The following is a 24,091-nucleotide window of genomic DNA, read 5'->3' as shown; positions in this document are numbered from 1 at the left end:
AAACAAATGTATCAGACTTCTTTATCACGACCGAAGAGAATACGACCTTCCCGAGCTAAACACGCCAACCCTGTGACTAAGCCTGTCGTACCACCCTTAGTGATTTCAACCCAATCATCAGAAGTAGGCCTTGGCCGTGGCAAAGGCTTAAGGCAGTTAAAGTTGATTGGTTAAACTCACTCCTACACCATAAAGAAAAAGGCCCTTTTCAGGGCCACCCACATTTCTCGAAAAGAAATACAATTTCAATTTGCCAATAACTCAAAAATAAACCCCACCCATTTTACCCTTATAGTACGTGTCTGTGTATGAGTGCTTGAGTTTAGCTTCTTATTTTAAAATCAAAACTCAAAGACACTTACCTTATATCATTCATGTATTCTTTTATCCATTTTTTACAATCCAATTCACAATTCACCACAGAACACTTTAAAAAGTTCGTACACTTCTTCTTTCTCATTATTTAGTCTCTCTGTTTTTTGAATTTCTTCACCGTTTTTTCCTCATTTTCTTCCCTTCTTCTTTTCTTCTCCTGTTTCTTTGCCTCTTTTAAATAGATTTGTCTTCTTTCTTCCTCTTCTTCCTCTGAAGAGTCCCTCTCTTCTTTCGAAGAATCCCTCTCTTCTTCCGAAGAATCCCTTTCTTCTTCTGAAGAATCCTTCTTTTCTTCTGACTCCTCTTGTTTCTTTTTTGGGCAATCTGGAGACCAATGTCCTTTTTCTTTACAATAATAACAGGTATCTTGACTTTTGTCTTTTTTAGCCCCTGTTTTTTTTCTTTTTTGACGGTCTGGACACTCTGAAGACCAATGCCCTTTCTTCGGACAGATATAGCAAGTATCTTGACTTTAATCTCGAAAGGAAGGAGAGTAGTCCGTCGGCTGGTCTGAAGAGACTTTTCTAATGACCCCTCGCAAAGCTCTGACGAAACGTTCCATCTGGGTAGTCTTTTCCATCGTTGTGCTCGGCTTGAGAGTGAAATGAATAGTGAAAGGACAAGACACACACCCTTTTTATATACGCTGGTTTGCCAAGACTATAAATTAGTCTATGGTGTTTAAATTTGAGTCATTTGACGTTTTGCACTCAAGATGAAACGATCCCATTCATTCGAGAAGAAAGAAGAAGAAGAAGAAAGTAAGAGGCAGAAACGTGATCTATCGCCTCGTACCAGGGCTGAAATCTTGGCACAAATTCATGCCAGTGATTTTGAAGAGGACATGAGTGAACCAGAATTCGAACCCTTTAAACCAAGTTCACCACCCTTAGTCAACCCTGAAAAGTACTATTCCATTCAAGAGACGGAAAAGCGCTCCTCTAGAAAATTTAGAACCACGGCTTACACCTACACGGTGAAGTTTAAAGATTTCAAGGCCGACGTACCCTTGGAGAAAGCAGAAGGGTTTATCACCGAGATGTGGGATTCTTTGCTCACCGCACTCAAGCGACAATGTCAAGCCAAAGAAGACGATCGCTTGACACTATCCATAGATCACGACGGTTTGAAATCCCCTGTTTGGATCGAGCTTAGCAGACCCGCAGAACTGACCCCTTCCAAAGTCATGGACAAGATACAACAGGTGCAACAATCTAATAACCAGTTTGACATCACCGATGGTAAAGCCACACTGAAAATGGCCCACGTCTCTCCTCCTCAAGGAACTGGATGCAAAAAGATGTTATTGGTGGACGACCTTCGCAACACCAAAAAGAGTCTCGTCCGAATTAACAACCCTCAAGACCAGATGTGTTTAGCCCGTGCCATCGTGGTCGGACGAACCTATGCCAACAAGAACGACACGGTAGAATGGAAAAGAACCTGGAAAACTATTCAACAATCCGACCGAGCCAAACAACGAAATGAAGCAGAACTCCTGTTGCAATAAGCCGGACTGTCCAAAGACACACCCTGTGGCATTCCTGAGATGCAAAAATTGCAAGATGCCCTAGCTCCACGCTACACCTTGAAAGTGCACCCTCAAGAAATGCGTGGAACTCTGTTGTTTCGAGGCCAAGATTTTAAGGACGGAAAATACATTCATGTCTATCATCACGATGACCATTTCGATACCATTACCAGTATCACTGGATTCTTGGGATACAGTTATTATTGTGAGAAATGTGACTATGGTTATAACAATCGAGAGCAACACAAGCATTGTGGAATGAAATGCCCAGGATGTTTGGCCTCTCCACCCTGTCTGAGCGAAGGACCAGTGCCTTGTTCGACTTGTTTGCGCACGTTTGTCAGTCCTACCTGTTACCAACAACATCTGAAGACGCAAGGTTCACAGCAGAAATGTGCTTGTCAACTCTTGAGATTGTGCCCTACGTGTAGACAAGGCATACGTATCAATAGTACCAAGGCACACGTATGTTCAGGAAAAAAAAATGTCACATTTGTCACCGCATCGTGGACTTGGAACACCAATGCTACGTGCAAAAATACCAACCCCCACCAGAGACAGAGGACGGTCACAAGAAGAAAGGCAATTTCATCTTTTTCGATTTCGAATGCATACAAGAGACCGGCATTCACATTCCTAATTTCTGCGTGGCTCATCGAGCGTGCGAGAAGTGCATTCAAGAACCTATCTTCAGTCATTGCCCTCACTGCAGCAAGATTCCTGGAGGGCGTGAAAAAATCTTTCGGGGACCAAACACGTTAGCCGATTTTGCCCGATGGGTCTTAGACCCCATCGACAAGACGTGGAGCCAAGAGGACATCGAACGTTACGGAGATTGTCATCGTCATGCCACGGTGATGGCTCACAATTTCTCCGGATACGATGGACAGTTTCTTCTCAGATACTATACGGAACAAGGCACCGAACGTCCTAAAGTCACTTTGAACGGAGCCAAAATCATTTTCATGCAAGTGGGACAAGTACACTTTAAAGATTCGATGAGTTACTTGCCCATGCCTTTGAGTCGAATGCCTAAAACGTTTGGAATGACAGAAATGGCTAAAGGGTACTTTCCACACTTTTTCAATACGGAAGCCAATCAACATGCCGTTCTATCCCATTTACCTGAGGCTCGCTATTACGACCCCGACAACATGCGTACCGAACAACGAGAAGATTTCTACGCTTGGTACCAGGCTCACGCCTCGGACCCCTTCGACTTTCAGGAAGAAATGTTAAAGTATTGTCGTTCCGACGTGGACATTTTACGACGTTGCTGTGGAAAATTTCGAGAACTGTTCATGGAACACGGAGGGGTCGATCCTTTGAAGGAAGTTTGCACCATTGCCAAAGCGTGTTCCTTAGTGTACCGCCAACGATTCATGCCTGAAAACACCGTGGCTGTCATCAGTCCTCAAACGACCCACTATGTCAAGCGTCAATACTCGGTCAAAGCCCTACGTTGGTTACATTACTTGTGCGACAAGGAAGACAAATGGATTCAGCATGCCCGCAACGGAGGAGGCGAAAAGACCATCGGAACGTATTCGGTCGATGGCTGGGACTTAGAAAACCCCAAGATCGTGTACGAGTTTAACGGTTGCTTATTTCACGGATGTCCCGTCTGTTACCCTGACCGTGGCACTAAAAATCAGTTTTTGCAACGAACCATGGAAGACTTGTACCAGGACACTTGTCAGCGACGCCTAAAGTTAGAACAGCAAGGATACCAAGTGGTGGAAATGTGGGAACACGAGTACGATCACCGTTTGAAAACCGATCCCGAGTTTAAACGCCTCGTGGAAAGTTACCAGTTCATGGACCCGCTGAACCCCAGGGATAGTTTGTACGGAGGAAGGACCAATGCCACCTGTTTGCTGTACCAAGCCGACGAAGAGAAAGGAGAAGAAATCAAATACTTGGACGTGTGTTCGCTGTATCCCTACGTGTGCAAATATTGTCGCTTTCCTGTAGGGCACCCGCAATTGTTCACGGAACACATCGACCTGAAAAACATTCGACAATACGAAGGCTTGATCAAGTGTAAAGTTTTGCCTCCCACGAACCTATACCATCCCGTCTTACCTCACCATTGTCAAGGCAAACTGATGTTTCCATTGTGCCGTACTTGTGCCGAAACGTGCAACCAGGACCAACCTTGCCATCACAGCCAGGAAGAACGTGCCTTGACGGGAACCTGGGTCAGCGTGGAATTGTTCAAAGCTCTGGACATGGGATACCAACTGTTAGAAGTGTACGAAATTTGCCACTTTCCCAAGACACAACAGTATCACAAGGGTGACCCTACTCAGAAAGGCATGCCTTTTTGAAACTGAAACAAGAAGCCAGCGGCTATCCTTCCTGGTGTCACACTCCCGAAGACCAAATACAATTCAAAGAGAAATACTATGCACAAGAAGGCATCTCTTTAGACCACATCGAAAAACACGAAGGCAGGCGACCGTTTGCCAAAGTGATGTTAAATTGCTTGTGGGGTAAAATGGCACAACGCCCGTGTTTACCCAAGACGGAATATTTGACAGAACCTTCCCGCTACTTCCAGATGATTCACGACAAAACCAAATACATGAAACACGTGGACGTCGTTCGAGAGGATTTGATCTTGGTCAATTACGAAGAAGATCTGGACTTTGTACAAGACGACCCTTTTGGAAATGTCATCATTGCGGCTTACGTGACAGCTCATGCTCGCTTAAAATTGTACGAAGCTTTAGAACTGTTAGAAGAACGCGCCCTGTACTTTGACACGGACAGTTGCATTTACATCCATCACCCGATTCAACAGCACCCTGACATCGAAGGAGACCGTTTAGGAGCCTGGACAGACGAGCATCCCGACGACAAGATTCTTAGTTTCGTCAGTGGTGGTCCCAAAAATTACGGCTACGAATACCGGGACAAACAAGGAGAAGTGCACACGACGTGCAAAGTGAAAGGACTGACTCTGAATCATCGTACCAGTCGAGTGGTCAACTTTGGGGTATTGAAAGAAGCCTTGCAATCGGGAGAGGATGGAAACTTTAAAGTGACCACCTATCAACCGAACAAGATTGTACGTTTACCCACTCACCACATCGTCAGTCGACCCTTGGAAAAAGTCTATCAAATTGTATACCAGAAGCGAGTGCGACTTCCCAATCACTTCACCTTACCGTACGGTCACGTCGGTATTGGTCTGTATATAAAAAGGAACCCTAGGCAAGATCGATAGTTCATTGTTCATTGAAGTAACTTACCATGTCGTTGACGAAGAAGAAACCAGATTGGTTAGGAGTCAAATGTTGGACATCACCGAGACCAGGGTTTTGAGGCTTGGACACAAGAGGTGGCCCAGTATGCACGAGAGTTATTCAAGGAAAAAAGTTACTTTTCAACCTGTGTTAGTGACGGTGCCAGAAGAACCCGTCACCCAGGACAGGACTGTCGTGGACAGAAAAAGAAAAGTCCACAGAAAACTAGTCGCAAGAGAGGCACTTCGGCCAGGACGCAACCTTACACTCGCAAACCACGACCTGCCACGGCGGTGACTGCGTCTCCGGCAGCTTCACGTTTGTCCACTTCTCCGTTAATGACACCCAGAACTGAAGAGTACTTGGAGACGTTGATCACACCAAGAACTTCTCCGTTGATGACCCCCAAAAGAACTTCCCCAGTGGCAGGACCTTCCAATTTAGTGGCAGTGGCTGCTGCTTACAAAGTACCTTCTCCCAAAATCAAAGTTCAAGAAAGATCGGGCATGTTACAAAGTTTACTGGATTTGTCCAAGCAAGAACTGGCTCGATTTAGTCCGTTACGTACCCCTGCACGACGTGTCATGCCTGTCCTCAAACTAATACGACGTAAAGACAATCAGTGGCTTCGCGTTCCAGTATAAAAAAAGGCCTGTGACCAAGTCGGGTATCAGTGTTTTTTGGTGCTCCTGAAGACTCAAAGATGTCACCCTCCAGAAAACCCCAAGGAAAGAAAAGGAAAGGACTGCCACCACGTTTAGCCAAACATGGGGACATGTTATCTGTCCTGTCCAAAGCTTCTCCACCCCTACGAAAAAAACTCATTCAAACAGCCTCCAAAGAGGTCATCGATACCGTGTGCGAATGTTGTTTGAACGTTTTGAAAGGCACGATCCCTTTGTCCAAACACCAGAAACAATGCTTAGGCAAACATCGTCACGTTCTTCGCCAAATGGTTCAAAAGAAAATTCCCATTTGTCAAAAAAAGAAGATGTTAGTGCAACGTGGAGGTATTTTACCTCTCTTGTTAGGCCCCTTACTGAAAGGAGTCTTGGGAACCATGTTGGGAGGACTGGTGGGAGCAAGATAAAAAGGCCTCGGAAGTTCCAAGATCTCAGAATCGACCCCTGACAACCCCATGGAAGGACGAAAACTAGCTTTAGTGCCTTACAAACGATGGATGGAATACCATCGGTGGCAAGAACAACACACCCCGCATTTACCTCCCAATCCCAATTTGAGCGAGATGTCCCAGTTACAACACGAATTGCAGTCCTTGATGGATCGCCAAGATTTGTCCGAAACAGAAAAATCGCAAAAGTACGGTCAACTCTTGCAACGACTGCAACTCTTTCACCAGAAAGCTTTAGACGAAACAACTCTACCCACTCTGAAAGATTTTAAGACCTTGATGAAAAGTCCAGCACCATCACCAGTACCAGTACCAGTACCAGTACCACCAGTACCCGTGACCAAGACAGAAAAAGGAGAAGAAGAGGAAGGGTTTCAAACACCCACCAGAAAAAGTACGCAAGTTAACAACACCACCTACCTCCAGAATTGGATGGATTAAAAAGATGATGGCCACCCCTTCTTCCTCACAAGAGAAAAAGAAAGTGAAGACAGAAGTGAAGACAGAAGTGAAACAAGAACCGATATCCCCCACTCAGACATCCTTCTCCTCTTCGACACCTATTGCTGGCCGCACACGCAAAGCATTGCAATCCAAGAAAATACCCCAAGAGAAAAAGAGTAGCATCCTCCAAGAGTGGGTGTCTTATTGACACACCAACCAACACAAAAAATGGAAAAAGTCTTAGCCAGCATTTACTACGATCCCTCCCATCCTGCAGGTTACGCAGGAGTTCAAAAATTGTATCGTGCTGCCAAAACGCGACTGAAAAGTCTCCGTTTACCTCAAGTGCAACGATGGTCACAAGAACAAGCTACCTACACTTTACACAAACCCATTCGATGCAAGTTTGCCAGAAGTCGCACCCGAGTGGAAGGCATCGATCATCAATGGCAAGCCGATTTAGCCGATGTCTCTCATTTGGCCAGCTACAATCGTGGCTACAAATATTTGTTTTGTGTCATCGACGTCTTTTCCAAATTTGCCTGGGTCGTGCCCTTGACTTCCAAATCGAGCAGCGAGTTAGTGCGAGCCCTGCAACGGGTGTTGAAACAAAGCGGTCGTCACCCTCTTCGATGGCAAAGGGACAAAGGCACCGAATTTCTGAACCAAGCTTTCCAAAAAGAATTAAAGAAACGTGACATTCATTTTTTTACCACCGAGAATCTCGAAACCAAAGCCAGCATCGTGGAACGTTTTCAACGCACTTTGAAAGAACGCATGTGGAAATATTTTACGCATCACCACACTCTGAAGTACATCGACATCTTATCGCACCTGGTGCAAGCGTACAACCAATCTTACCATCGAAGCATCGGACGTGCCCCGCAAGACGTGACTCCCGACAACGAAGTGTTGGTGTTTGAGCGTCTGTTTGGTACGTCCCCGACGAGGGCTGTCCCCGAGAAAAGTGGAATGTTGGCCGTAGGAGATTGGGTGCGCATTGGCAAAACCAAACGCACTTTCGACAAAGGTTACTTACCTAACTGGACGACCGAATTGTTTCGCGTCACTGGACGAGTGCATGGCCGTCATCCTGCCGTCTATAAATTGGAAGACATGAACGGAGAAGTGCTCAAAGGAACGTTTTATTTGCCCGAGTTACAACGTGTCACCAAAAAAGAAGACGACGTGTACGACATCGAAAGCATTCTCGAACGCAGAACCCGTAAAGTGAGCAAACGACGTGTCAAAGAAGTGAAAGTACGTTGGAAGGGATATCCACCCAGTTTTGATTCTTGGATCGACGCTTCGCAAGTCAGCGACTATAAAAAGAAGTGACCATCATGCCCTTTCACACAGCAGACGCAGCTACGTCGACCACTCCTCCTTCACCTAGTTCTTCTGTGCAAGATTTACAAAAACAACCCTTGTGGGAGTGGTGTGGAGAACGTGTGCCTAAAACGCAAATCGTCTTTTTCTGCCAAATCTTCGTGGTGTATTGTGTCATCGGGGCAGCCATTGCCAATCTGAGTTTGCAACAAGGAGACAAACAATTGTGGACCATTTTATTGAGCAGTTGCATCGGTTACCTGCTTCCTAATCCCTCCCTGAAATTCTCCTCGAACGGGAACCACGGGAACCTTGTGTCCAGTGCCAGTGCCAGTCACCACTTCAACCACAATCAGAACCCCATTTTAGACGGAGACACGCCTCTGACGTCCAGTAATATCGCCTCGGACAGCCACAGAACTCTGGAATTATGAGTCACCAAAACCAATTTTACTTAAAGCAGCAGAGGGGGCGAATCGGACATTTTGTCCAATCGTTATTTTGCTTAATTATTACTTTCTGCACTCAGCGGATCCGGTGTAGTCAGCGCTGGTAAAAAAAAAAACGACGTCGGTCCATCCTACACGATGGTGACGTCATTTGGTTTAATTAATCTTTCTGCGCGCCGATCCCCAGCGTCGTCAGCGTTCGGTAAACACAGCGACGACCGCGTCGATGTCATTGCCCCCTCTGCTGCTATGATCTTACAAACAGAGTGATCACTAACTCCTCCTCTTGCAGATCAATTAGGTTATTTGACTGATCGGTAAGTCTGAAATTAATTCTCGTTAAAAACCGATCATGGCATCGCATATAGACCGGATTAATCGGACTCTCAATGATCAAAAATCCCGGAGGGGCTGTTGGTGAAAACGAATAAAGGATATACCCCTGTTGAGCTTGATTTGATTGCTTGGTATCTACCTGGTAACTCCCTTCGATAACATCACACACTAGATTGATTGCTATCACCGATGCGATATTTACGTTGTATGGAGCAATATGCCTACCACCATCTCCGTTATCGTGTTTGAGGATAGTTGATGGGGGGGTGTCCGCGGGTGGATTCTCAGGCCATCCTAGTATGGTTCTTATTGAACTGTTATAAATATCAACCATATACCCCGGTGTGCTTATTTCAATCGTCGACGATAACGTCGGTTCATGAACCGTAATAGCGATTTTTGACTCCTTTCCTGTGATCGATTTTATCCTGCGTTGAAATTCTTTATTGATTTGCTCTATTTGGTATGACCCAGTTGGTATTGTAACCTCCTCCCAGTTTGGGGTCCCATCGGGTTTATTTGTCCGTGCAAAAACCAGCGAGTTATTAGGTTGTTGTCCGTTAAATGCGTCCGCTCGGATATTAGGCCAACTGTGATATACTCGCAATTTTGCCAGCGCTATTTCCTTTACTGGAACCGGTGATGGGAAGTTCACACTGAATTCGGGTTTCGTTGATGTTATCGATATCATACTTGTTTGTACCGGAGTGGTGTTCTCCGCGATCCGCTGAAGTAATTGAGACCCTTCGGGGTTCAGCGACATTATTATTATTCGTTGTTTTTAGTGTCTAATTTTAACAACCAGGTGGTTTCGGCTTCCAGTTGAAAATCCTCGATTTTTGACATCGCGGAGCTATATAACTGGACCATCGTGGAGAATTCAACATCGGATACGAACAAATTATCAATCGATAACGAGATCAACCCGGATAATTTCGAGTATGCGTCGGATACTATTTGATGTTTTACTGTATACTCGTTGAGTTTTTTCTGAAAACACGATGATATCTTCCTAGTGATTGCGTTGGCAACTCCAGCAACTGTTGTCATTGCGGAGACAGCGATTGGAACAGCGATCGGGGTTATCGTGGTCACCGTGGATAAAATAACACCGGCGCCAGCTACTATACCCGACACCGAGTACACGACCGCGTCGATGGCGGTTATTTTACGACGGTATTTTTTTATTTTTACACGGTATTGTTCGGAAAGCGTTTTCAAGTTCGCGGAAAATTCTTTTGCGGTATCGAATCGATATTGATGTGACGTCGGTGATACCTCTGATTCAACTTCCTTGGTGGTCATTTTTATTTTAAAAGAGCTAGTGTTTTTAATTACTTAGATTCGCTGCAAATTCCACATACCATGTAATGTTTGCCCGGGCTAGATTTCTATCAACGGCATAAATTGTAAACTGTTCAGTTGCGTTCTTGTCTATAATTGTTGATATTGTATTGTTAAACCCGGATGAACTCGACGATAATATATTAAACTGCATCATTGAAACCAGTGTCAGTCGATAAATACCCTTAACAGTTGCGGTGATATTTACTGTATTCTGTGTAGGAGTCCAATCGAATGATCCATGCCGAATTGTGTATACTGTGTTGATGATGTTCTCATGAGGGATTTTTATTTTTTCGAATTGCTCTGCTACTCTCGGTAGTCCGTCTTTAATCGCTTCAACATCAGTTTTAATCGTTCCTATTTCCTGTATATGCGTGTCCACATCTTTTTTGTTCGCTGCAACATTAGTTTTGATTGTTTCTATTTCCCGTGTATTCTCGGTTATACTTTTTTTGTTCGCTGCAACATCAAGTTTGATTGTTCCTATTTCATATGTATGCACGTCTATACCTTTTTTATTCGCTGCAACATCAGTTTTAATTAATCCTATTCCCCGCCAATACGCGTCTACATTTTTTTTGTTCGCTTCGACATCAGTTTTGATTGTTCCTATTTCCTGTGTATGCGCGTCCGCACTCTTTTTGTTCGCTTCAATATCAGTTTTGATTATTCCTATTTCCTGTGTATGCGCGTCCATATTATTTATGATCGTCGTAACATCAGTTTTGATTGTTTCTATTTTCCGTCCATGCGAGTCTACATTATTTATGATCGTTGCAACATTAACGCCGATTATTTCTATTTCCCGTTCATGCGCGTCTACACCCTTTTTGTTTGTTGCAACATCAGTTTTGATTGTTTTTATTTCCTGTCCATACGCAATGATATCATTTATAGTTATTGTGATTTCATCCGGCTTGGTATTTTTTTTACCAAGGAATTTATCAAAGTTGTCATCGATCCTGTTAACATTTTTTCGTAACGTGTAAAATTGGCCCGACAGCGTCGTAAACTCCAAAATAGTATTTTTTATTGTTGCAAGATTTGGTTCGAATACTATCGGGTACCCAAAAAATCTATCGATAGTTGTTTTCACATGCCCTTCGAGTTCGATTATTGATCTATTCAACCTTATAACACCGTCTTGGATTAATTCTATCGTATTCTCTATCTGAAATATATGTCTACCCGGTTTGAGTAGTCCGTCGCCGGTATACAACGCTATGGTGCCATCGGCGGCATCACGCTGTCGTATTAAAACGTCATTCAGCGACACATTACTGGATTTCAATTTACCCTGGCGGTCTTGAAATACAACTATTTCGCCCGGGTCAACACTTGTTAGATTCAACATATCAGCGATTTCATCCTCAATTAGTTTTTTTATGTCGGCGGCGGCCGTTTCCGTGGATTCTTTTAGCGCCGAAACCGGTCGCCCCCAGATATCAATCATCGTTATTGTAAATGTTATTCTCTAAAATCCGTTGAGCTTCTACGACCCCACTAGTATATTCGTTTACAACCATATGAGGTGGTTTTCGCGATGATGAAATCGCCGCAAGTACGTTCAATACCTCACGGCCACATATCGGCGGGTCGCTTAACTGCTGTGTTGGCAACGTGGAATAAAAAACCCGGGCTGAACACGCCGGGGCTGAACACGCTCGGATATACCGCATGAACTCTTTCGGCGGGGCTAACCCGTATGAATCAAAATAGACGATTGCACGCGGATCAATCGCGTATGCAACCCAATGAGTTCCCGCTCCGGAGGACCCATCGAGGTTAATTATGCCGGTTTCAATATTCCTTGGTGCCGCCGGTAATTGATCCCTCATAAAAACACCTCTGAAGTTTTTTATCGCTAACGCGTTTGCGGCGTCTATTAAATCAAAATTAGACATTGGAGTCATTGACTCAGGAGTCATTGACTCCCGAGTCAATAAACGGTTCCTGGTAGTCTTAGACCCTTTCCCGAATACCATGAATACGGGGTCCCCGGTAGTCTTAGACCCTTTCCGGCCACGGGTCGTTTTTTTTTGTAGCCTTTCCCGGTTGCCTTCTTCAATGCCATCCCCGCCGCGGTACCAACGGCTCCTAACGCCGCCGCCTTAGCCACTGCTGGTGCGGCCGCGGCAATCAATGCCGGAATCGCAGCTAACAGCGGAAATATCCCACCGGTCTTTTCCATGTTTTTAATCGCTGCGGCTGAAAAATCTATTTGAACACCCTTTTTATTCTTCATCGCATTATTGAAATGTTTTATTTGACGCGCCGTCAACGATATCTTATGATTACCACCCGCCATCTGTGACGGCTTCAGCGTTATTGTGGTTCCGCATTGCTTAGCCGACTTTGATCGTAATTTCTTGACTTGACCATCAGTCAACTCTACACTGACGACACTATACGACATTTTATTGTAAACGCGTTTTGTGCTTTCAATTACATGTTTTCCACTGGTGCATCAACGATTCTCATTCGTCCACCAACACCTTCCAACAGCATTGATTTATCGCTGAGAATGACAGCAACCGCTCTATAATTAACACCACCCGGGGCTATACGAGCTCTGAAGTGTATATCAACGACGGATTGTCTCGTTAAATCAAGATGTTCCAACGAAAAGTAATAAATCGGATACAGGTTTTTAAAATCAAGTTGTGATATTTGCAAACCAGTGTCGACGTTTTGATCACGACCCATATACGACAGCAATCGATGATACACACGTGCGATATGGTTGTCGCCGTAATTAAGCTGTATATCCTCGGATGGTTCCTGTTGTCCGTTTATTCTCAGCGAAACATCCCTGACTCCTAATTGATCAAATATCATATGGCTGCGTTCTTGACTACCCAATCGTTCCCTATTCTGCAGCGCTATGAATATATGACGCGGGGCTGAAACACCCTGTTTTGACGCCAGGTGCCATGTAAACGTATCGGCGACGTTATCCTCTTTAGCATCAGTTGTTACCGCTAGCCAACTCAACAACGATTTCCCTCCCTGTTCCATAAATGCTAACAATCGTGCTTCCGTGGTAACTGATGGAGTCAGCACCGGCATCCACAATGTCATTTTAGTTAAAACGACTTTACCGGCAGCGACGCCAGCAGTACGCCATATTGCATTGTTATCATCGCCCCTTCGCGTCAGCGCGATTGTATGCTTAGCCCCATAGACAACTTTTCTGACATTTCTGCAGAATCCAAATATGTGATGGAGTGGAATCGCGCATGAAAACTTTCGGCGTATTCCTTGCAACATCCCTACTCGTGTTGCGAATCCTAGATTGAAATCATTGTTGGTGCTTTTTATAATATTGAAATTAGCGCCTGGTCCTGCTCTGCGGTCTGGGTTATTTGCTTCAGCCTGTGGGTCAGTTGCGGTATCTCTTTCCACCAGCACGTTGATGTACTGAAGATGGTCAGCGTTATTGGTGGTGTCCTTCGAAAACATCATAGATGGGCCCGCCGATCTTGTATAATCATCCGAGTATCTCGCCAACCCAATTATCGTCGTTGCAACATCAACCTCGCGTTCTATTGATTCAATTTCTCGCCCGTCAATAAGATATCTGGCGCTCTCAAATAACGCCATGATACCGTTGTTGACGAAGCCAACTCGAACACGATGGTCATCTGCGTATGGTGCATTATCGGCGGCATTTGTCACGAGTTCTCCCTCGATTTCGATAAACGCTTCACACGGCAAAAAATATTTACTGGTATCTTGGACTTGAAGTTCAATTCGCGATCGTAGGTCAGGTTGCGCTGCATAATAAGAATAATATTGATAATCGCGGACAGAATCATCCCTGTGCACTGGGGCGTCCATATCAAACGCGGGATCAGCGGTACGCGCAAACATTTTATTATTTATCATGTTGATGTTTTCAATTGCGATTTTTTTGTCGTAAATTCTTTGAATTTAAACCACTCCCCGCTATCGCGTTCATGAGTGCGTTGGTTGCCGCATCGGCGGATGGCGAAGTCGCCAACGACGGAGTCGTCGCCAACGACTGAGTCGCCGCCAACGACTCTAGTTTTTCTTCCACGGCGTTATTTATTACTTTACTGACATTTGCAGGCATCACTGTCGTTGATGGCATTACCGGTGGTTTCTGTTTTTTTCTCCTGGATTTCACCAACGACATTAGTTTGTCTCGCGCGGCTGAAAGCGCCTTTCCGGCAACATCTCCAATAGCACTAATTCCCTTATCACGAATAACATCAATAGCCTTCATCCCTAATTGTTTGGCTAACGGCGCTACTTTTGGAGCCATTCTTGTAAATAACCCCGCAATGGTGCTACCGAGACCATCTCCATAGTACGCGCGGTAAACAGGCAATCGCGAGTTTACCACGTAGACGAGTACTGGTTTATCATGGTTGTAGTGTATGATCATCCTTATTAAAAACACCAGTTTTCCAATTAATCATCCACGAGTTCGTCTATGAGCGTTCGATATGCATTAATGTCCATAATACCGCCTGCAAATAACCGCTTGCAAATATCAGCGGCTTCATTGATTATTTCCGGAGAGTTATTTCCGGCTCGTTTTCCTCCGATTAGTACTTCCAGCCGTGATATATCACTGAGAACACTACCAGGACAGGTAACGCCGTAGGATTCTTTACCAACAGAGTATCCTTTTCCTTTTTTTGGTGTTATACTCTTAACTTCCTTGTGGAATGCGTCGTAATCGGATTTACTACGATGTGGTAATGCATCTTTATGTTTACTCGCTAAATACACTATTCTTGCCCAGTCCTTTAACGACTTTATATTTTTCTCGTAACCGCTATTGATATGCTTCTTATCTCGTATGCTCTTAGCAAAATTGTTGGCAGCAAAATTAATTAATTCTTCCCTGCTGCTGAAGCCTCTAATTTTATCTATTGTGCTCTTCTTGAGTACAATACGGGGTATATTTCCCTCTTTTTCTTCCGGTATTTCTTCTTCTGGTATTTCCTCTTCTGGTATTTCTTCTTCCGGTTCTTTCGCAGTAGCACCTAGTTCTTCTTCATCGGCCATTGTAACATAGGGTTCTTGTGGTTCGGTTATAGCGAGTGGTGGCAGCCTCCGTGTTGTAGCAGCCGCTATTTTTGCAGGAAGTGTTTCTAAAGACCTTTTTGTTTGTTCGGTCTGAGCCGCTATCTTTTCAAGCGCACCAAGAACGGGTACAGTTGCCGCCGTAACATCTTTGGTCGCTTTAGTTACCGGGGCAAAGAGTTGTTCGCTTCCAACAGTAAAATCGGTTTGTAGTTGCTGCCGCGTTTGAAGTTGTTCTCGGACCCTGTCTCGTAACGGTATAAACTTTTTAAGCGCTGCTAGCCGCTCTCTGGCTAGCCGAGTAGTAAGTGATTCGCCTACCATTATTGCAATTGCGAAGCAATTTCTAATTTCTCGCCGGAGTTTTCGTCTATAATCCTTCTAATGTTTTTGATCTTACTAGAAATCTCCCGGCGTCGTTCATAAACACGTCCGAGTTTTTTTCGTATTATTTCAACGGCAGTAAATAGTCCAATGAATGCATTTGCGTCATTGTGGTACAAGTTTTCATTAATCGTATGTTGTAATCGTTTTATAAAAAAGTACTCGCGGGCCAGGGTAAAACGCCCCCGTTTCGACTGTTCGTTAATAATCTCATAATCGGATAATATTTTTTCACTGTCGAGACCATCAGATAATTCAATTCCTTGATTTTTTAATTTTGAAATCTCAGTTAATATATTATTGATGTCTTCGATATTCATTATTCTTATAAAACATCTTGTTTCTAATATCAAAAATATTAATAAAAAAAAATGAAAACCCCGTGTATCAATTCCGAGGTGTTCATACTTTGTTTTCTTCCGGAACGGACAATTTATTGTCAGCGCCGGTGGCCTTGTCAGCGCCATAGGCGCCGGTGACTTCGTCACTCGCTGATATTTACATATGAAAATCGAATTCTGTGTCCGGTCCTTTTTGAGATCGCTGTTTGATATACTCGTTCTGCAACAAATCGTACTGAGGCCCTACAAATGTCGAAATATTTTCCCGCCGCATGCATGGAGTGAAATGTTTTTTCCTCGTGCGTTGATGTATTAAACGATTTGACACCTCTTGCTTGATTTGAACACTTACCAGTTTGGCCTTTTTTAATATTTTCGCTCTGAGAGATAGCTTGCAGATTACACAGTCTGTTATCTTGACAATTAGAATTAATGTGATCAATAACGAGGCCATCTTTGATCAATCCGTTAAACGCTTCATATACCACCCTGTGAACAAAATACGTCTTCTTTCCAGCACTAAATTGCAAATACCCCCGATTATTCACGGTACCAACCGGCTTCTTCAGTTTGCGGTTTCTAACAATGCCGTCGCGAGATGCCTCGTAACTGACGAGCACAGGATGCGGCTGAAATTCTTGGTCCATTTGTATAATAATACTATTTGTCTAATTTATTATTTGGTTTAATTATAAATCTTTCAACGTAGTCTTGGGGGGTTTTGATGACGAAGTCTGCGGTAGGGTCAATGACGGCGTTTTTAATTCGTTTGTCATAATAGCGTTTTAGTTCCCTGTATCGCTTTCCGCCACAATTAATACACAACTGCGATTTTCCTCTTACACCAACGTGACAAACCAAGCACGGGAGGGGGCCAAGAGAACCATTACGAACGCTTTGTAAATGATACCCGCAGAATTCACCTCTACATGATTTATTGCACGGGGTTATCGACCCAATCATCAACCATTTGCAGTGATTCATTATACTATATTCTTTCATTTAAATACTTGTTTTAATTATATGGATGAGTTTGAGAGATTGGCAGCAATTAAGCCCTGGAAAAATATTAAATTCAATCTTGATAGAGTCCTCAAGGACGCACCAAAAGCGTTAATAAACGAAAGAACCCTGCTGAGTAAAATACGCGATTGTATCGATGAATTCAAGCGTAATGGTGCATTTCATAGTTGGTCAACATTTCGAATCGATGGCGTTGTTGATGCTACCATGAACGACAACCGCGCAGCAACGATAATATCACAACTTGACGGTAAAAAGTATTTCTTCAGAGTAAAATTCATTGTCCGGGTGGAATCAGGTGATTGGATCATACGTGATAAATTTGAACCAGTTCTCAGCGACAAGAAAACAGTCATTGTCAGCCGCGACTCCAAGCCGGGGTTGTTAACCGGAATTGATAGACCATACTATGAACGAGCGTATCCTGAAACAGCAGTTGTTTATGGAATATACCCGTTAAATAAGAAACCTGATATCGGAAAACTGAAACCGATGAAACAGTCAACGGGGATAAATTGTGTAGCAGAACGAATAATAGAGCATTTTACAAATGCGTGTCGAGGAAACAAATTGACTGATTTACGACGTAGCAAAATCAACCAGTGGGAACTAACCGTAAAAGAGCGTGGAGCAACCATCAGCGACATAGCGAGATTAGAAACGTCGTTGAGATTTCCAATAACCGTTACAACGATAACCGGTGAAGTATTATACGAATCGAAGTATAAATCGAAGGGAGCCCCAATCAAAATTATTGATCATAACGAACACGCATGGACGCCCGCGATCACAATATTTCCACGGGATAGAACAGTAAAGTATATACCCGAAGAATTCCTGGGAGAACAATTCTCCAGGGATGGTTTTCTCGCGGAGAGGAAACTATTTGATGCTATTGCCTACTTGTGTAAAAACGACCCTGTATCAGTGTGGTTACTTCGCAGCGCTGAAAACGATGCGGATACCTTTGATCAGTTTGTAAGACCAAACGGTGAATTATACCGCACTGAAGCGTTTCACAACAAGATGAAAAAAACTGCCATAGAATTTGAGGAGCATGATGAACAACTGCTAACAAATTGTTTTACGATTCCATCGGTTGTAGCTCATGTTGCAGCAAGGAAAAATGCGTGGAGACCAACGCGCAAGGAATTTTTACCAGATGTACAATCCAGTTGTTTGGAATACTATCACGGTGGACTATGGAACACTGAATACAACCGCGACGCTATGATCTCGGTTGATATGGTTGCCTGTTATCCAGCGAGTTTTCTCGGGTATGGATCCGCCGCTGAGTATTTCAAACGATTTGGACACCCCAGACATGAAATGACTCGTGTTGCTATTAATGGACCACTGCCTGATTTTGATTTAACGGGATTCGCTCGCATAGTATCATTTGAATTCGCGGCAGGACTCCATCGCTGTTGCTATATTTGGATCGGTAGACACATAGCTGAAAAGAAGTGGTTGCCAATAGCGCTGCTACGGTATATGATTGATTGTAGCATGCTAGTTTCGTTGATTGTCAGTGACGCGATTATATCATACCGGGCGCAGACTGAAGTCTGGTTACCAGAACCAGAGCGTCTAGATAGCATAATTGATGAATCCAGAAAACACATTGATGCCGACGAGGAATATATCATCGAATGGTCCAGGAGGATATTCAACCAACGAAACCACGAGGCAAAAGATCTCGGTAGAAGAATAATCGGTAAGTTCACACAAGGTGGAAAAAACTGCGACTACAAACGATATTGCTCACGGCTGATTATAGATGACGCAGAATATGATTTCGTAATCAAGGACGCAGTGGCGAAAAATAGATACGTGAACTGCAAAACAGCTTTCTTGTCCAATGGAACAAAGTTGGGTACAGTTGTTTCCTACAGCGATGGAGACAGCCCCGCGTATCCACATTTGAGGGCGTCTATGCTGGGTTACGCCGCTATCAATTTATTCTCGATGATAAATAGATTCCCCGATACCGCGGTTAGAGTAGCCGTTGATTCATTTTACATAGACGTAAAGTATAAGAAAAACGTAACCGAGTTTACTAGTCCGGACGAGAGTTGGGGTACATGGAGAATTAAAGAAGAAATACGACGCGATTATTTCCCGTCAGCAAATGTCATCGTTGAGAACAATTACCTATGCGGTGATAAATTGTCAGAATGGTCTAATGCACCACCGTGTTCTGATCCAATTTGTAGACACAAGACGGTTTATTTAAGCGGCTGTGGCGGGTCAGGAAAGACGACTCGGGCAATTGAATTATTTCGAACGCGGGCAAGTATAATCGTGCTTACACCGACCCATAGACTAGCGCGAGAGATAAAACAACGAAATGTTGACGCCGTTACTTATCACAGCTTTTTTCGATACAGCGGCGGTGAGTGGACTCCTGATCGAATGGGTGAAAAATTTATTCCCGACATTATCATCTGGGATGAGATATGTACTGTTTCGTTAGATACTTTACAAATGTTTCTTGAGTGGTTGCTGCGCGCGAATACAGCGGTAATCATGTGTGGGGACCATGGCCAACCACCACCATTTGTCGGCGAGGGTCCACATGATTGGTTGAGCGGGTTCGTAGACTATTATGAAGAAACCGATACTGATTACCGAGCACTTGATGAACAACTGCGCGAGGTTAAAAAATTAATCAGATTACAGCCGGATAGAGTTCAATGTGAAATAATCCGCGAGGTGATTCCGGAAACGCCGTTAAATGAATTCTGGGAAACATGGAGACCGAATGATTTGATTGTAGCGAGTAGAAAGATAGTCAGAGACACACTTCAGCGGAGGTTGTTTGCGTTGCATAAGGAAAAGTTTCCAACGCGTCCAGTGCCGTTATGTTATAGACCCGCTGACACACGGCGGCAGAACATTGAAGTTGAAATCCCGGGCCCGACAGCGTCAGGGACAAAAAAACAAATTCTCGTGCTGAATGATATCGTGCTCGTTGATATCGGTGTCGTCGAGGACGCGCTACGTGCTGATAAATCCCCGTGGACGCTAGGATACGCAACAACAATACATTCCTCGCAGGGACTGACCATCACGGACACAATTGTTTGGATGGTTGATAATCGCATCGAATGGTCGAATCTAGTCTATCTTGCAGTGTCCAGAGTACGAAGGATAAATCAGCTTCGAAGAATTGTTATTGACGGAGCCGGTGACGGAGTCACTGACGAAGCCGGCGACAAAGTCACCATCGATGCAAGCGTCATTGATAGAAAACTCTCGGGTTACCGCCAACAGGATAAAAAAAAACAGCGGCGTTTTGATATTGATGCCGAATTAATAATCTCGCTACGACAACAACAGAATAATCACTGCGCGAGTTGCAATTGTATAATGAGTTGGCGTTATTCGGATAAAGACACTCGCCAATTTACCGTGGATAGGATCGATAACAGTCTCGGTCATGTTAAAAACAATGTGAGGTTGACCTGTCTTGAGTGCAATAGACGCAACGGCGCTAGTTAAGACCACGCGGGGGTAATTGAGTATCGTCAGGTATCACTTGTAGTTGCTCGCGTGTAAATCCGCGCTGAGGAGCAGTTGAATCCAGTCTGTAGATCGGTGGTCTACCAGTTGATCGTGTTATCGTTGATATGTTATGTGTGGTAACACTCCAAATAGGATCAGTAGCTCTTTTTTTACCGCCTTCAAGCTCTCCTGGTTCATATAGATATCTAACAGTGACATCGCCAAGAATCGGCTTGGAAACGCTATTTATTTTTGATTTTCCGGGTATATACTCGTATTTAATCGCGTCGCTGGGCTTCATGTTGATTGCTCGGGTAATCTCGTTATTTAACGCTGCAATTACACCTGGCAACCTTTTAACCCATTCACGAGATCGTTTTTCCTGGATGAATTCCTTCGCGTATTGATATCCAAATAACCGTTCAGCGAGAGTTCGATTGAATCGTTCAACAATTGCCTGATCACGATGTAGCGCAGTATGACCTCGTCGTATCGCGACGCTATGATGTTTCAGCGTTGATAAAACAGCGCCGCGAAATTCACTACCGGGATCAACTTGTAATAGATTTGGCCAGCGCAGAGGGCCTCTTCGATAAATTCTTTCAAACGCAGCGGCTACTTCAGTTGCCGACTTTGTTTTTAACGGCTCCGCTTGTTTGTATCGACTCGCAACATCAACTACGGTTAGCGCGTATTTGTAACCGTTGTCATGCGGCAGAAATAATATATCAGCCTGATGAACTTCATTAGGTACGCTGACATCAAAGCGCGAGAAGTTGATTTGTTTAGGCGGTGGTAGATAGATTTGCCATATAGCCTGTTTGGATAACCAATTAGCCGCAGTGGTCTTTGTTACCTTTGCAGCGCTTGCAAGCTTACCAATTGCGGCCTTCCCCTTCCAGTATCCTCTCGGAGAATAATAGATGGATTCCATGTTGTTATTATAAACGCTATCGTTTTTAATTACCAGCGCCAGAAGCTCCGCTTCCAATCATTAATTTACCTTTCATAGCCGATTTTACCAACCATGAGGCCAATTTTTCTTTGACGGATTTATCAGGAATAGCATTTAACGCGTGGATTAATTTTACGTCCGCGATATGACGCTGTTGCAGATCGCTACTTTTGTAAGCAACATCATGAGCATGACACGCCTTATCGATAGCGTTTATTGGATACTCACCGGGTTTGGGTTGATTTTGATCATCGAGTCTAATATCTAATCGTGTTCCGGGGCCACAGTAGTTATATCCTGGGAGGTGTTTTTCTCCTGGATACTTTGCCCACGGTGTTCCGGGGAGTTTTGCCAATTTGGCTGCGATGTCACCTCCTCGCTTTTTTTTAAAACATCTCCGGGTCTAATAGAAATAAATCTAAATTTCTTTGTACCGCATTGTACACACTTACCAGTAAGCGCCGATCTGTTATTTCTTGTTGTAGCGGTTGTCATATCATTTGTGCCAGTACGCACTCTGCACTTCACACAATATAGATCCATAATTTATGTATAGAGATATGAATATAATTGATTTTTCGGCGACTAAAACAAGAGAACCAGTTAAGCATGTTGCAGCGTTACCAAACTCGATCCGGATGATTATCATCGGACCATCTGGATCCGGCAAGACGCAATTGTTACTCAATTTAATAATGAGATGGATGAAGTGGGATAAGTTGTATTTGGTTGCTCCTAGCGTAGATGATCAACGATGCTACGAGGTGTTGAAAGATTTCAACGAGAATGCATCAGCGATCGCTAAAAAAAATGTCATCGAGTTTATTACAGATATCAATGATGCACCGGGTATTGATGATATTGATGGCGACGTTAACAATCTAGTCGTGTACGATGATGTTATGTTAGACAATCAAAAAAACCCAGCTAGGATATTTTCCAGAGGCAGGCATAAAAACACTGACGTGATATATGTCACTCAACGATACACTCAGATTCCAAAAGTAATTCGAGACAACTGTAATATTCTTGCTGTATTCAACGGCGTTGATACACACACGCTACGAAATATTTGGCAGACATGGTGCGGCGGTGACATGGACTTTAATGTTTTTCGAAACTTTTTTAGTCATGCTCAGTCGACCCCACATGGATTCGTAACGATAAATTTACATGATCCTCGGACACGATATCGTATCGGACTTGACCAAATATTCGGTTAGTTGTAAATAACCACTTAGCAGCAGGGGGAAAATGACATCGACGCGGTCGTCGCTGTGTTTACCGAACGCTGACGACGCTGGGGATCGGCGCGCAGAAAGATTAATTAAACCAAATGACGTCACCATCGTGTAGGATGGACCGACGTCGTTTTTTTTTTTACCAGCGCTGACTACACCGGATCCGCTGAGTGCAGAAAGTAATAATTAAGCAAAATAACGATTGGACAAAATGTCCGATTCGCCCCCTCTGCTGCTCTTAACTTTACCCAGTGACAGTTCCATGGAGGTGTTTCCCAAGAACACGTTGTGCTGTTACACGGCCAAATTACCTCAAGCCATCCAGTTAGATCACGAAGCCCATTGGGAAGTGGCTTTAGTAGAAATGATTCACCCGACCCAAGTCCTCAATGTCCTTCCCAATCAAAATTTTTTTGATGTGGAAGTTCATGACGAGCAAATGCAACAGTGGATGGATAGCAATGTCAAATATGACAAGAAAACCCGTACACAAAAGTACACCACCTATCACTTGTTCATTCCCCCAGGCTATTATTTTAGTGGTCAACATTTGGTCAGCACCATAACCTCCACGTTTAATGTCGTGTTTCTGAAAGCTTTGGAGCATGTCAACAAAAGTGTCACCATGGAGTACCACAAAGCAGCTCGTCGCTTCTTGATGAAATTTGAACGGAGTAAAATCGTGTCCATTTTATTTTGTCCTGAATTGTTTGACATGTTGGGCGGAGACATGGACATGAGAAAGGCCATGCTCAAGAAAAACGAATTACCCATCGTTTACGACAACGAGTCTTTTAGTAAGTTATTTCGTGCCCCGGTAGAACTGAACCAAGGACTGAATTTGATGTTGATGTATTCCGATGTGGTGGAGTACAACGTGGTGGGACAAACCTCCGTACCGTTACTGCGTGTCATTCCTTTCAAAGTGGATTCTGCCACGAACGCTGACGAGGAAGGTGGAAACACTTACCACGTCCACCGCGAATTTGTACATCCTCACTATTTGCCTGTCAGTAAGTCGTATTTGGACACGGTGAACATTGCTATAAAAGGAGATCTGGGACAAAATATTCCATTTACCAAAGTAAAAGTCACGGTGAAACTCCATTTTCGAAAACGGTTCTCTCACGACTCGTAAGTAAGTGATGTATCCAGTGTACCGAGGGGTTGCTCGACAGCGAGGACACGGCTTAGGAGATATGTTAAAATCGGCCTTTCGTTCGGTGGCCCCGGTGTTGAAACCGATGGTGACACGCGGATTGCACGCCTTGAAAGATGCGGCACTGACGCAAGGCAAAGAATTTCTCCAAAATGTCATCATCGACAAACAAAACCCTAAAGAAGCCTTCATGAGGGTAGGCAAAAATGTCTTGCTGCAAACGGGCAAA

The sequence above is a fragment of the Sinohyriopsis cumingii genome, unplaced genomic scaffold (assembly GCF_028554795.1).
Source record: "Sinohyriopsis cumingii isolate HCF-2022 unplaced genomic scaffold, ASM2855479v2 utg001339l, whole genome shotgun sequence".
NCBI lineage: Eukaryota > Metazoa > Mollusca > Bivalvia > Unionida > Unionidae > Sinohyriopsis > Sinohyriopsis cumingii.
Note: the sequence above shows the minus strand (reverse complement) of the source record.